This window comes from Lissotriton vulgaris, unplaced genomic scaffold (genome assembly GCF_964263255.1).
Source record: "Lissotriton vulgaris unplaced genomic scaffold, aLisVul1.2 SCAFFOLD_903, whole genome shotgun sequence".
Taxonomy (NCBI): Eukaryota; Metazoa; Chordata; class Amphibia; order Caudata; family Salamandridae; genus Lissotriton; species Lissotriton vulgaris.
The window spans coordinates 331,647-347,339 of record NW_028247330.1 but is presented as its reverse complement, the minus strand read 5'-3'; the positions used below and the strand labels follow the sequence as shown (position 1 = coordinate 347,339).

At 47.7% G+C, this 15,693-nt stretch overlaps 1 protein-coding gene across 1 annotated transcript in view; it reads right to left on the bottom strand.

The window, feature by feature from the left end:
• LOC147665187 (glycerol kinase-like) overlaps positions 1-15,693 on the bottom strand; it is a 41,780-nt gene that overhangs the window by 5,729 nt on the left and 20,358 nt on the right. The window lies entirely within an intron of this gene.

Genomic DNA, 15,693 nt, shown 5'->3' with positions numbered 1-15,693 from the left:
ATTTGCTTAATTACGGAAAACGCCACTTTAAGAAGCTGAAACTACCATTGCCTGTCATTAGGATTTATCGCTCACTTGTGAAGGATACCTTCTCTCCCCGGTGTGTACCCAGGGAAAATACCTTATGCTTAGTTCATAATATTCGGAAGCATTAGGACCTGGTCTGCTCTAGCACTCACTTGCAATTCGTGTGGACTACGTACTGTTTCCAAATTTCGCTTTTCTGATTACCTCTGTTATTTGTCAGACCTTTCTACATTTTTCCGGCAAGGCCCCCTTTGGAGATAATATTGTATGGACATACGATATATTCAGGTGTGAATTTTGGAAACGTTTTCATATCATACTAGCCCTGACGAAGTTCCTGTGGCACGAAGGAATGAAACGCGTTGGCTGTGTGCCTTTGTTGTTTACAAAGAAATCAAATAAAAGAAGAACCTTCAAAGAAATCATAATCTCTTGATCTGTTCATGTAGTGCACCTCCCTTTCTCTGTAACAGCCACTGAAATATTTTGTCTATGCAGCTTTAAAAAAATCCTTACTTAGAATTAACCCTGGGCGTAGTTTGCATAGTAGCACTACACATAGCTGCAAGTTGTATACTTTGAACTACACGTAGTACTGCGTAGTGCATAGCTGATGGCACTGTGTACTTGTCTGCACTGTGCAATAATTGCAAATGGCATCTTGCACAGGACCAGTTATGATAAAATAAGTATCTCTATCTTTATATGCTAAAGAGCGTATAGTACTTTTACAAAAGTGAAACTGAAAAATTAGCAAGCAGTGAGAGAGGTGATGATTTTGGTATCCTCCCTAACCTAGGGAGAGAACCAAGCAGATGCCTTGAAAACAAAAAGCACATCTTGTTGAATGTTTCGGTGGTCGTACCATCCACTTAGGACCACCCCAAGCACAGTTATTGGCAAAAAAAACAATCCCAACCAAAGGCCCTGCAAAGCATTATGGGACAAGATTAGCAGTGGGCAGTGAATATTATAGCACACAATATCAAAATAATTCTACAAAGAGCAGCAGTTCAACTAGTCGTTACTAGATGTCCCTCACAAGTCAAATGCAAAAGCTTTTTGAAAGGGTTTCAATGCTTTTGCAAATGGTCCTGAGCATGGCGAAGGTAAAGTATAGTCTTGGGGTTATTCAATCGCCCAGGAAGTAGTGTAGTTTGTGGTCCGTGCAAACGAAGATACATTGGCAGTACTATCAGACCATTGAAAGACCGGATTGGGGAACACGTGAGAGCACTCCAGAACCAGGACAACCGTTACCCAATGGCAATACATATCATGACCTGTACCACTCAAAGCATCAAGAAACGCTTTTCCTTCTTTGGCCTGGACGTAGCAGCCAACAGTTCCAGACGAGGTCACATGGATCATGCGTCTCCAGACGGTTGAACACGGGTTGAACACGGACCACGAACTACATTACTTCCTGGGAGATGGAATACCCCCAGACTATACTGTACCTTCCCCATGCTCAGGACAATTTGTTACAAAAGTACACACCTAAGTCCACCTATAGTGTGTAACATGTTCTCCAAACCAATTACTGAAATCGATGATATGCATGTGTACTGATAATTTGGCGCTCTGCCCGTTATTTATACATGCCTCCTGGCTACATACACATCCCTCACTAGCATTTCTGCCTTGTGTACACACTTCCACCAGATCGTCCTTGCCTACTTGCTTTAGACACGGTGGCGCTTCCCTACCCATTCCAGCTCTTTGACATGGCGCACGACATGCAAGTGTTTTATGATACCGCCTGGTTCTCGTACCCTCATCCGGGTCCCAGCAGCACCTCCACCACACACTCTCACAACTTACTCTTCATTCCAGATCGACTCGGCCCACTGAGCAGACTTTGTCATCTTACCCCAACACCATATTCCTCGGCCTCGCAGTGTTTTTTCTCCCCACATTCTTGTCTTCCTTCATGACATCCTTTCACCTAATACCCCAGAGTCCACTGTACTGGTCCAATTCTTTACCTCAGCCTGCGCACATGCGCATGGTGCAAATCCGCTACAGAGGATCACATCATTCCTCACTTCCGGTTGGTCTGTTGAGCCACACGGTCGCACTCTAGTGATTGGAGCCGCGCGACCATTTAACCCCACACTAGCCTCCTTCCGCTGCCGGCAAGCGAGACGGCACCAGTGTTCCCGCAGCTCATCTTTCCCTGTAGACGGTAAGTCCCGACGGCACACTCTCCACAGGGATAGCACTATCCCTGCTCCCCGTGTCCTCAGGGTTGACTTTTAATCCGGTTTCTTCCGTGCAGATCCGCAGCAGCTTTGGTGTACCCGACGGCCACGCCCGAACACTGGACTGCCCAGTTTTACTTCTATTCCGGTAAGCACTAAGTTGCCGTTTCTCTACCTCCTTTCACCGGCCTCACCTGGCACCATTCCCTAATACATGCTCATCTCTTCCACCAGCGGAACCCTTCAGGACCGCTTATCCCCTTCCATGCGGCCGCGATTCTGCGCCTGTGCGGCAGAATCGCGAGTGGGCGGGTTTATGACGGCCCCCAGCCGTCATCAGCACACGAGCACCGTAGCGCATGACGGCTGGGGGCCGTCATCAGCATGCAAGGGGTTAAGGACTGACCTACGCACCTCTTGGTAAGATATAGTGACAACATGGTGCCCAGCTCATCTCCTCTCTCCCCGCCTGATAGCAGCCTACGTTCTCCCGCCTTCTCTCCCCTTCCAGGTCTGCTCTTCGTCGCCCACCCATCCTCCCAGCTCCACCGGAGCGCCTCATTAATTCGGTTTGTGATTGTTAACCGGCCACCAGGTGAGTTCTTGATTCCTACCCTACTTACACAAGGTACACCAACCAGCGCCCAGACTGACTTTTACTCTTCTCCACCATAAGGTTGGCTTGGCACGCGGCCGCCCCTCCTCCTTACTCCTTATCCGGAACACATGACCTAGCCGGGTTGGAATTATCACTGGCTATATGGTAAGAGATGTGAGGAGCTACTTCTACACACTTGTGTAATCTCCTGCATGCAGTGATCTCGCTCTCCTTCCGCGATTTCCCTCCCTTGCTCTCCCCCTCATCATATTTCTCTCTCGCCTCTCCTCACAGACCATCATCCCAACCACACCATTATGGTATCTTGCCTTCCCGTTACTTTTATTTTAATAAGACATCATGTACATGATCCTGTTTTTAGGTCTCGCTATTCGATGCGCACGCATCGAGCTTACGAGGATATAGGGCTTTAAACAAACTTTAACTAACTGGGCGATTTGGTGCTGTGCCCGTGGCTTTTAGGTCAATGCGCAAACGCATTGACCTAAAATGCGCGTGCACATCACCAAATCGCCGTCTGTTCCCTCAGCCGCACTCCAGGCCCCTGCTGCTTTCACACCCTCTCCCCGCTCCGCCCCCTCCCCTGCCGGCCGTGTCGCATTTCTCCTCCCCCCTCCCCTTCTCTGCCTTCCCTCCGTCTTGTTTTTTTTTTACCCGCTCCGCCCCCTGCCCGCCGTGTCGCATTTCTCCTCCCCCCCCCCCCCCCCCCCCCCCTTCTCAGACTGTCCGGCACCCGCACTTCAGCAGTGGCAGCCACACACCACTCGTAGGACGATGCCATTGAACAATAATGGCGGTCGCTACTTGTTAACATAAGGTGCCATACCTGCTTTAGTGTGAAACATGCCTGGTATGCTTGCTTTGTCATAGAGCCTTGGTGCGTTGTGTAGTTGCTCAGAGCATGCCTGCTCTTTATGCCCTTTTCCTTTGCGTCTCTTGCCAGCTAGAGCCTGCCCTAAGCACGGGCTTCCCATAAACGGCAGCCTGACCACTTCTAATTACAGGACCCGTAGCAGGCTACCCTGGACAAGGTGAACGACGGGCACGAGGCGCAGACCCTGTCACTAAGCAACCTCTCTCCTTTCCCTCTGCACAAATGCTCCCTTGGGCAGAGCAGCGGCCTTGCCTGTAAACTACTTCCTGTCCAGAAACAATTAGACATAGCATTGCAAATGCATCCTTGTAGCTCTTGACACAGGCAGCTAATTTCAGGCGGCGCTATTCATTGCAAATGCCATGCTCTCGGCCTGAGATCAGGCCTTTTTGCTGCAGCTGTAGACAAGAAAACTGTGTCAGGTGCCGTCTTCCTCACTGCACATGTGATGTTGCTGTATATAGTACCCATCGACAGCCAGGCTTCGTCACTGCCGATGGATGCCTGCTGCAAACAGCTAATTTCAGATGGTGGCCCTTTCGTTGCATATGGGCATCTGCTGTAGGTTCACCTCCAGTCCCCAGCTGCACACTTGTCGACTTGGTGAGACCAAATTTAGGATTTGTCAGGTTTTAAAACTACTAATTCGCATATGGATGAAATCTCTGAAAATTACACTTGTTGGAAAGAGGATGATGTAACATGAATTCACTCTGTGTTTTTATTTAACTCAATACCTCTGCCCAAAACCTCGCCAAAAATAAACATGGGAGAAGATGTGGCACAACGAGCAGTGCTGATGAATTTGGAGCTGGGGAACCAGGTTCGAGTCTCGGCATCCACTCAACATCCTGTGATTTTGGGCAAATCACTTAATCTCCCAGTTCCATCTAAAAATAAATGGGTACTTGTGTAACTTAACTGGTGCTCATGTAAAGCACTGCAGGTCGAGTTTGCCCTATGTGAAACTGCAGAAGAAAAAGTTTTACTAACGCGTTAGGCTTCATTTCTTATGTGCTGGCGATGCAGATAGAGCGCCCACACTGCATTAAAGTGGCATCCTTCCCTACTGCATTTTCTTTTCCGCAAATTGCTATAAATATCTTTGTTACATTTTCCAAACTATAATGGCAACAAGTCCACGCCTCCAGAAAAAAGGCTGAGTTAACGCTTGTAGCTGGTATCTGTTATTGTTAAGCTACAAGTCCAAATCAAATCAAGGCAAACTCAGACTTTCATCCGGGGCACAAGTGCAAATAAGCATTTGAAATGCAGTAGGTCTCGCATTAATGAAACTTGGAGCTCTTAGCGTTGCAAATGCCACTGGTTTTTTTTTGTCAAAATATCCCAGCAGTAGGCTAAGTAATGAAAAAAAAGTCCACTAAGCAAAGAAAGGGTGCAGTACCACAGGCTGTTACTAGGTGTCCCTAAGGAGTTGGTAATGGACTTCTATTAGCCACAGAAGGTACTGCACCCCTAATGCAATTATAATTTGAAAAATTGCAGCCGAGCATGCGTTTCCATTTGTTTTTATTACAATTGAGATTTTTGCCAGCTTGCATTTTAATAATGTACCATATAAATAAACAACAATGGTGCATTTTTAAAACGCAAGCTAACAACCTGAAAGCTTGTGCGCTGTGGTTTAACCAGCTTTAGTTGTGAAAACCAATATAAACATTTGATATTACAAATGCAGAAGTAGCAGTTGTGTGAATAACCATCATTTCAATGCTGTTGGAAATACCGTGCAGGTCTGATGTTTTCAATTTGACTTTTTCCTCCTCTGTGCTCAAGTGCCTGTTTTAGTTAAAAACCACAAAATGCACAATACTAATAACATAGCCTCTCTTTGCCGAAACACTCATATAAAGATCCTAAATAAATTTGAAAATGTGACATAATTTGATGTAGAGGTGAAGGCATTTTTTTAAACGAGTAATAGCGCTGGAGGGATGAGCAGGGACGGGCAAGCAACTACAACAGCAGGGCTTCAATGACGACATAATGTATCGTATAATACGCATGGGTAGGAGTACAAATTGCCAAATTACCTGTTGAGCTTTGCAATGCAGCAGCGCCCTGTAGCTGGCCACAACAATATCTGAAGAGTATCTGTAGGAAGGTAGGATCTTTCTACCTGGTTACACCCATTTTGAGGTCGAGTGACCTATCTCAATGCGCATGCACATTGAGCGGGAGCTCGATATATAGGGACTTAAACAAAGCTTACCGAGATCAGGCGATTCCCAGGCGATTTCTTGCAGTGCATGTGAAAGCGCGTGCACAATGCCACCAGCCGCTTGCCTCGCAGTACCACATCAAAGGCCCCTGCTGCTTCACACCCTCATGCCGCTCTCCCCGCTCCGCCCCCTCCCCTGCCCGCTGTGTCACATTTCTCCTCGTACTTTATTCACGGCCGGCCGGCCGTACTTTCTCCCTCTCCCCATCTCCCCCTCTGCCTGCTCTCCTCTCTCTCTCCCTCCCCCCTCTCTCTTTCTCCCCCCTCTCTCCCCTCCGTCCTTCGCACTCGCATGCTTAAAAAAAATACTAAAAGTAGCCAAAGTGACAGAATAAATTATTTCAGCCAAGATGATCTCACAAGAACGGCCACTTCTATTGCTCGTAGCTCCTTAAATGTTTCCTATTTATTGCAGAGGCTAATGGAAACGCAGTGAGTTCAAATTACGAAACGTAGACAGGGTTCTTGGCATGGTGTTTACTTTCTGTTCTGCACTGCTTCTGGACCACTCGGGCCATGAGTATTAAGGGCAGATCTCGAGGTAAACAAACAGTAAGCCAGAGGTAACAACACCTGGTAACCCTGACGAATCTCAATTGTCGTCTATTTATGAACACAATCAGACTTTGAGATATTAATCGCATAATTCAAAGGTGCAATTTATATTTGAGGGAGGTCATGATTACTTGCCACAGGCAATACAGTGGAGAGAATGTGTATGGTGTACAGCCGTTGGAACTAAAACCTACTTCTGTGCAGGCATGTGCTTAAGAACAAGAAAGCAAAGTGGAAATGCATACTGCGAGTTAGAAGAGTGAAGAACTTACCCGTCTCATCCTACCATTGGACATGAAGTCTGCAATTCCTTTTGCTGCATCGTTTTTCTCTGCAACACAGAGGACTTTACGAATCTGAACTCTGCGAGCCTGCAACATGGCGGAGGACTGACAGAACCTACTACTACAGTTAGATAAAAACCTAAACCCATAGGAGGCTAAAATCGCCGGCTGAAAGATCATCCCTTACTTAGGGGGGCGCTGCCAACTCCCACTGACTTCATGTCATATAGTACCCCTGCTCAATCATAAATGATTCCCGATTCCTAAAACTCCCTCTTTTAGCTTATATTGCATAGTATGCTTATGGTAGCGTAGTGTACACCTCTATATCAAAATGGGATTAATTACTTTTGACCTGTCATTGCTTTCAAGTATTTAAATATTTGTGAACTGCAGCCATTCTAATTCAGTACTAACAGTCAATTCCGTCATCTTCTTGGGTCTCCATATCAGAGATGCACTGGTATTTTCACTAACACGGGCACTTGTCACCACTGCCCGCGGCTGTTACCTGCAGCACTAGATACAGAGGGGCAGCAAAGTTCAGGGCATACCCAGACACACACAACTACCCAAAATGTATTAAGGAGCGCCCCTCGTCCCAGCACACTATAACCTCAATTCTCTCAGTCACAAAAAGCGGGTAACTCTCCCTATTCCAAAACAAGGCATGCGCAACCCACCATCTACAACCCTTACATTAACATCGGTCAGTGATTGGTACAAAATAAGTACCCCTCTGTATATAATAAAAATGTCATGCCACATCCACCACCACATCCACCATCACCACCGCATCCACCACCACCACATTCACCACCACCACCACATCCACCACCGCATCCACCACCGCATCCACCACCGCATCCACCACCGCATCCACCACCACATCCACCACCGCATCCACCACCACATCCACCACCACCACCACATCCACCATCACCACCACATCCACCATCACCACCACATCCACCATCACCACCACATCCACCATCACCTCCACATCCACCATCACCTCCACATCCACCTCCACATCCACCATCACCTCCACATCCACCATCACCTCCACATCCACCATCACCTCCACATCCACCATCACCTCCACATCCACCATCACCACCGCATCCACCACCCCATCCACCACCACCTCCACCATCACCTCCACCATCACCTCCACCATCACCTCCACCATCACCTCCACCATCACCTCCACCATCACATCCACCATCACATCCACATCCACCATGACATCCACCGCCACATCCACCACCCCATCCACCACCACCACCGCATCCACCACCCCATCCACCACCCCATCCACCACCCCATCCACCTCCACCACCACCACCATCACCATGACATCCACCATGACATCCACCATGACATCCACCACCACATCCACCACCACCACATCCACCACCACCACATCCACCACCACCACATCCACCACCACCACATCCACCACCACCACATCCACCACCACCACCACATCCACCACCACCACCACATCCACCACCACCACATCCACCACCACCACCACATCCACCACCACATCCACCACCACCACATCCACCACCACCACCACCACCACATCCACATCCACCACCACCACCACATCCACCACCACCACATCCACCACCACCACATCCACCACCACCACCACCACCACATTCACCCCCACCACATCCACCCCCACCACATCCACCCCCACCATATCCCCCGATCCACCACCACCACGTGTGTGTGTGTGTGTGTGTAGGTGCAAATGCAATGTTCTTGGATTTCCGTCATAATAAAATACACTGAACATAATCTTCACAAAAGTTATTTACAAACGTATAAGCTATTTCCATTATAAATTACAATACATTTTATTTAAGTATTAATTATTCACAAAATTAAAAGCCATTGTTATTTGCAATATCAATACATCTAAGTCACGTAAATACAACACACTTTGCATTACAAATGCTATAGGTGTCACATTTGCGGAAGTTAAAACTATTGACATTGTAACTGACAGAGCTATTACTTTTGCTATTTTCAAAACCAACACATAAATAAAAAAAAGTGTCATTTACAATACCAATTGCTCAAACTTTCCTAATGCGAGACCTATTGCATTTCCAATGCTTGTTTCACTCCCACCTACCTCCTAGGTAGTGCCATTGCATTCTCCCTCTCCGCATAGACCTCACCAGCCATTCAAGCTTTTACCCCAGCCCTTGTGGACACTTGTCCATATACATTACAAGTACTTAGCTTAATAAGTAGGAAAACCATCATGTTATCATGCATGAATTGTTGTTTGTAGTATCTGGTCAGCACACTAGATTCAGTCCATGCTCACATCTGTTTTTATTAATACTGGTTGTCACAACATGCTAGACAAACCACAAAGTGCCAGGTTCATGTCACTCGTGTTTTTCCTTTTGCCTACTTGTGTTGCATAGAACATGACGTACCCACTTCACACAGTCATCATTTTCATGTTTATGTCTCAATCCACCCACCTAATATCCGCCGCACTTCTCACCTAGGGTTTCCATGCTAAGATGGAGCCGCATCACCACACTATTAGCTGTGCTAGTCGCACATCCCAGGCTTCCCTCACCTTTAATGTTTCTTAGCATAAAGTTTATCTTGTGTCTTGTATCATCCCAGCCCTGAAGAAGTCACGGATCACTCCCACATGTGACGAAACACGTGTCGGCTGGTTTCTCGCACATTTCCGATTGATTAAACACATGTGAAACTACTCATCTGGTGTGGATCTTACATCCTGTTTTTTTCATTATATCGTACGGAACTAATTTTGAATCCATCATTCTTTTTGGCTCACTTTGCCACCCCAGTTCAGACCCAGCTATATGCAAAACAGTCTACACCCCGTGCCTCATGGGAACAGTCTAGTCTGAGCTGCCAAGCCAGGTCTGCCCTGGACAGGAAACAAACACCCAGGACCGGTTTCGGGGTAACGCCCCTCATCAGCCAGGCTAGCTACCAGGTAGCCAAGGTACACCACAGAACTTGCTTGCCTTAACAGTCAGACCTGCCTGCTGCATGGCCTGAAACACTTCCCTCAGGTGGTTTAAGTGATCCTCTCAAGTGGAACTATAGACAGCTATATCATCCTGTTAAGCTGCACTAAACAGCTCCAAACCAGACATGACCCTGTTACCCAAACTTTGGAAGGTCGCAGTGGGATTCTTTAAGCCAAAGGCCATTAATGGTAATGCCCCTCAGGTGTAGAGAATGCAGACCTCTTCTTTGCTCCTTCAGTGAGAGCAATCTGTCAGTAGCCTGAAGTCCATCCAATTGTACTCGGATACTTAGCAGCCCCTAGCCTGTCAATGAGCTTATCAGCTCTAGGTATAGGGTAAGCATCAGTCTTAGGGACTGCATTCCATCCTCTGTAGTCCACACAGAATGGTAACTCCTTTTCCCACTGGGAGTTAGGATTGAGCACCAGCACCACTGTACTGGCCCATTGACTATCAGAGGGCTCAATTACCTCCAACTCCAGCATCTTAGCCACCTCAGCCTTGATGCTGGCTCTGAACTGGTCAGACAACCTGAACAGTTTATTATTGACAGGTATGCTGTCACCATTGTCAATGTGGTGCACACACCAGTCAGTGCTACCTGGAGCCAAAGAGAGCAGACCAGAAAACTGCCCCAGCACCTGCCTGCAGCCTCTGTGCTGTTGGCCTGGGAATTTGGGGGAAGAGTACCACTACCTCCACCAACCTATCTTGCACATTGTTGAAGAGGAGGTCAGGCACTGGTTCAGTTTCCTCCTCTTTTCTGTCATCTGTGGCAAGTAATATCCCTTTAAGTGCTGCGAACGTCCAACGGTCGTCGCGTGCACTACCTCGCTAGTGCTGCGCACGACCGTTGGACGTCCGAATCCCGTTAGCGCGATCGAACGTCCGCACTGGGGCGGAATGTTCGACGCGCTAAACGGGATATGGTTGCGAGTACACACTAGGGGGGCTGGAGGAGATTTTAGGACCTGCGTGGACCACCTTCCCACTCGTAATGACAAACACAAAAAAGGCCACAGGTCGAAGATAGAGGTATGGGGTGCAGCAGGATTTTATCAACCATGTACTAGAGGGGGATCCCGTTAGGGAAGGTTCCCCTCACACACCAAAGGTGTCATGCTTCATCATAGGTGATGAAGCATGACAAATTTGGTGTGTTAGGGGAACCGTCCTTAAAGGAATCCCCTTCTAGTACATGGTTGATAAAATCCTGCTGCACTGCATTCCTCTATCCTGGACCTGTGGCATTTTTTGTGTTTGTCAAGTAATATGGTCGTGTCTGCCCTGTCATGATAGGGCTTCAATCTGTTAACATGCAGGATCCTAGGAGGGTTCCGGGGGGTGTTTAGGTGTAGCAGGTAGGCAACCTAACCCTTCTTTTCAGTGATTGGATAGGGCCTAGTCCACTCGCCATGGAAAGCCCTAGGAGCTATAGGCTCCAATACCCACACTATATACTAATGTATACTCAGGCCTTGCAGCCCTCTAATCATATCAGTGCTTCAAGAGCTACTGGCTGGCCTTCAGCTTCCTGCTTTCCTTGTACATGTACTCTGCCATGTGAGATCTCAGGCCTAGCACATTGTCAAGCACATTGTCCTTTGCTTCCTTAAGAGGATCCTCCAAAGACACTGTCAGCAGGTACAATACCCCTTACACAGGGTGCCCAAACAACAGCTTAAAGAGACTGAAGCCAATCCCTTTTCGTATACCACCCCCCCCCCCCTTGTAGGCAAACTGTAGGTATGGGAGGAGAACATCCCATCTCCTGCTGAGTTTGTCCGACAAACCATTGATCTACCCTTCACGGTCTTATTTAACCTTTCCACCAGACCAACTTTGGGCACAGTTTCCTCCCCTGTCTTCCTGTCTTTGACCATTGCCCCCTCATCGTTTTCTGTAACTCTGCTTTTTCCTTGTCTCCTATCTTTCTATCTATCTGACCGATGCCCGATGGAGCTCCCGTGAGAGCTATAGGGATGATTGGCTGTGGATTCCCCCCCCTCGGCCGTCACCTACCTGGTCGTCTTTGGACAGACCTTCCCTTCATCTCTCATACCTCCACCCCCTCTTCCTCTCCCTTCTCACTTCCCCTCTCCCCCTTTCCTCTTTATTTTGTCTCTCCTTCTCGCTCTTTAAGGTGTTGCATATATTTAATGTAACGTGTAATTGTTATCATGTAAAGCGCTCTGATACCTACGGGTCTAGCCAGCGCTATATAAAACTCTTTAAATAAATAAATGAGTATGGGGGTGATATTGGGTGGTGAACTTGTAGGTAACTATTTATCAGAATGGGGTAGTTCCTCCTAAGCCGAATAGATACAACCTGTTTGATCCAGAGGCTTATATGTGAGTCGCTGGGAGATCTGAAAATCAGATCTTAGTGCCCTCGCGCACCTGTTAGGGTGTCATGCTTCATCATTGAACTGGGGTGGCGGAGTGAGCTAAACAACGGTGATGGATTAAACCCAGCTCAGTTGACTGGGGGTGAGTGTTTGTATTGTCAACGCTCCGTCCATCACCACATTTGGTTTTTCTTTGTTCGCCCCAAGTTGGCAGGGTATGCTCAGACGTGAGTCCCTTGCTCACTTTGCCACTGGAGTCAAGCAAGCCCGGCTGAAGACGGCTGTAATGCCAGAAACCGGTCCTGGGAAGCTTGATTCCGGTCCAGGGAAGGCATGGCTTGGCAGTTCGGGCTGGACTGTTCCCATGAGGCACAGGGTCAGACTGATTTGCATATGGCCATGTCTGAACTGGGTTGGCGGAGTGAGCTAAAGAACGGTGATGGATTAAACCCAGATCAGTTGACTGGGGGTGAGTGTTTGTATTGTCAACGCTCCATCTACCACCACCTTTGGTTTTTCCATGCTTCATCATTGGGCACCCCTCGTCTGGCTGGCGCTGCAATGCCTGAAGGGCCTGGTGGCCACTTTATCGGACATCTTTTGATCTACAGATGCCAAAAAAATGTGGTCCTCAGGTACCAGGATAGCTGCTAGACTAGCGAGAACACTAGTGTGATCTGGTCACCATGTTTCGTGCCCTTGAAGCCCCAATTGCGGGCGCCACTTAATCAGGGCCTAGGGAAAATCAAGTCGGCCCCTTATCAAGAACTAAAACTTGCCTTTCTGACAAGGGCAGTCAACTGTATAGACCAGTGACCCCAGTGCGGGTTCTGATCAGTTATTCCACCTTACTTGAGCACTGAGTCACCAAACCCAGTGCCCTTGTCCATCGATGCTTGGACCATTGTTATAGGGTCCAAGGGCCCATCATTCCCTTCTGGCTAGTCTGTGACCTGGTCACAGAACATACCCTCTCGCAGAGATCCAATATTCTCATATGGAGCCATCACTCTACCTCTGACCATCCAGATGCTTTGAGATAATTTGCCAGTAAACATTGTACTAGGAGTGCAGGAGATGCAACTACCTTCACAGGACCGGTCACACCTCCCCACTTCAAATCCACTATAGCCACGGGATGACGTTTGGTCCTACTGTCTGCACAGGTTACCTGGTGAGACTTACAATGTAGGATCTGCTCTTTAGACACCAGTGTGTCGATAACCATAGTTAATCGTGCTCCTGTCTCTCTCAGAGCTTCAACCTCAGCTCCATTGATGGTAGGCCTCTGCCTGTACTTATCCATGCTTGAAGGTAAAACAGCCTGCCCATCTCTGGGGCATTCTACACCCCCACACTTACACTAGCAATCCCTGGGTGGGCTGCCCACCAGTGAGGCAGCTTCTTCGTGAAGACAGCATCTCCTTTTCCTGTGCCCTGGCTGATTATAGTCAAAGTACTTTCCCACCTTTGAAGGATCAAAGGACCGGCCATTCTTTCCCAGATACTCCCTCCCCTTGAAGTTGGATTGACCCCTACCCCCTCCCCCATTCAAGTTTATGTGGTCTCCTTTTTTATCTTCTTTCCTCGGGGCTGCCCCTGGGAGGGGGGGGCTGTCCTCTGTTCTTCTGCTGATTGGAAACCAGGTTCTCATCCACGCATCAGCTGCCCTGGCTAGTTCCCTAGGACTAGACAGCTTAGAGTCCATTAGGTACTGTCGTAACTTCTCTTGCACACAATGAGTCAAAATGTGTTCTTTCATGAGCAAATTATACAAGGGAAGCTCTGGTCGGATAAACTAAGCGGGAGGCCCCAGTCAAACTTTAACCTTCACTTTTCAGGAGCTTTTTCTTCCAGCATCGCTCGGCCTTCCACAGACGGCTGAAGTCGGTGAAGGTTTGCCAGCTTGACTTTTCGTGAAGCCCCGGTCAAATCCTGGAAGTCTAGAGCTCTGAAGCTTTCAGCAGGACGAAGCTGAAAACTTAGCCGGGTCGCGGTTAAAGATAGTCGCTTGACTCTTGAAGGTATCCTTGCAGGCTCAAAGAGTCTAAAACACCAATCAAATGTCTGGACTCTCCTAGATGGTCCTTGGAATTTCTGGACTACAATCCCCACAATGCACTTGGCCAAATCCTTAAAAGTCCACTGGATGCACTCCAGGTTGGGGACTCTTGGTGGAGATGATGCAGGTGGGCTCTGTTAACCTGTAGCTTTCATAGAGTCACTTCTGAATCCTTCTTGAAGCATGGCACAGTCCCCAGGGCATAGTATCAGATTGTGCAGTAGGTGCAGTCATTTGCAGTCAGGTTCAGGACTTTGGGTGCAAATCCAGATTCCAGCAGGGCAACCCTTTTCCTTGTAGTTTCAGGCAGATCTGAGAGTCTATGCAGCTCTCACATAATTAGTGTTATTGAGCGAGAAGCAGGGGAGTACCTCTGTCCAATGAGATACTGGTGCCACCCAAAAGCACAACAATGTCATCCAAAGTGTGGCATCTTATTGTCCCACAAAGCACTGCACTTCCAAAGTCCAACCTGGATGATTTCTCTTCAGAGGAGTAAGAGCTAGCTAAACCAACCCATAGTGTGGCTCATTACCTTTAGCTCTACTCCCCCTGACCTCTGCAAATTCCTCTCCTAAGAATACAATCTGGCAGGGGCACAGGGTGCGGGGTAGGTATACTGAGCATTTCTTACTGGTCTGTTCTCTCTTTGAGCTCAGTTTCATTTAACCAGCCCCCTCTCTAGGACCTAACCTTCGCAGCTGCAGAGCTCTCTCAATCAGTTAAGCTCTTCTCTGGCCAGGCCACTCATTACCTAATTAAAGCATCCAGGTTAATTCAGCCTGTTTAGGCTGACCAATCAGCAGAGCCCACTAAAAGACTGGATTTTGGCTTACAGAAGAGAGAGTTCTATAAATTCTCTTTTGTATTAGTTATGATAAAAGTTAACAGTTGAAAGTTGTTATGTTCATCATTACCAATCTTAAGTCCTTGAATGATATTTAACCCCTTTCCAGACAATAGTTATATCGAAATAAAATATTGCAATGTTCGCCTATGGAGCTAAGTATCTACAATGGGGGAACATAAAATGGGCAATTTTTTCTCCCCGGGGCATATAAAACATCTTTTATAATGTCCACTTTATAGTTACATGCCCACCACCCCCACCCCCACCCCTGGGATATCTTGGGGGTACCAAATATGTACTAATAAGGCAGATTATCCCTTTTAAAAGTTCGCATACCACCAAAGTTGAGTGAGCACACAATTTTACATTTAAAAAGTCAGTTTACAAAGCCAGACTTCCTTTAACCCCTTCAATGCTCATGACGAGCTCAGCTCGTCATGAGGTACACCTCTCGTGTGCTCATGACGAGCTGAGCTCATTACGACCACACCCATTTACATTAAGGTCCAGCGCAGCAGAAGAATATCTGCAGCATCCATGTGGATAAAATAACTGCAGGGACTCAGCAGTGCACACATGGAA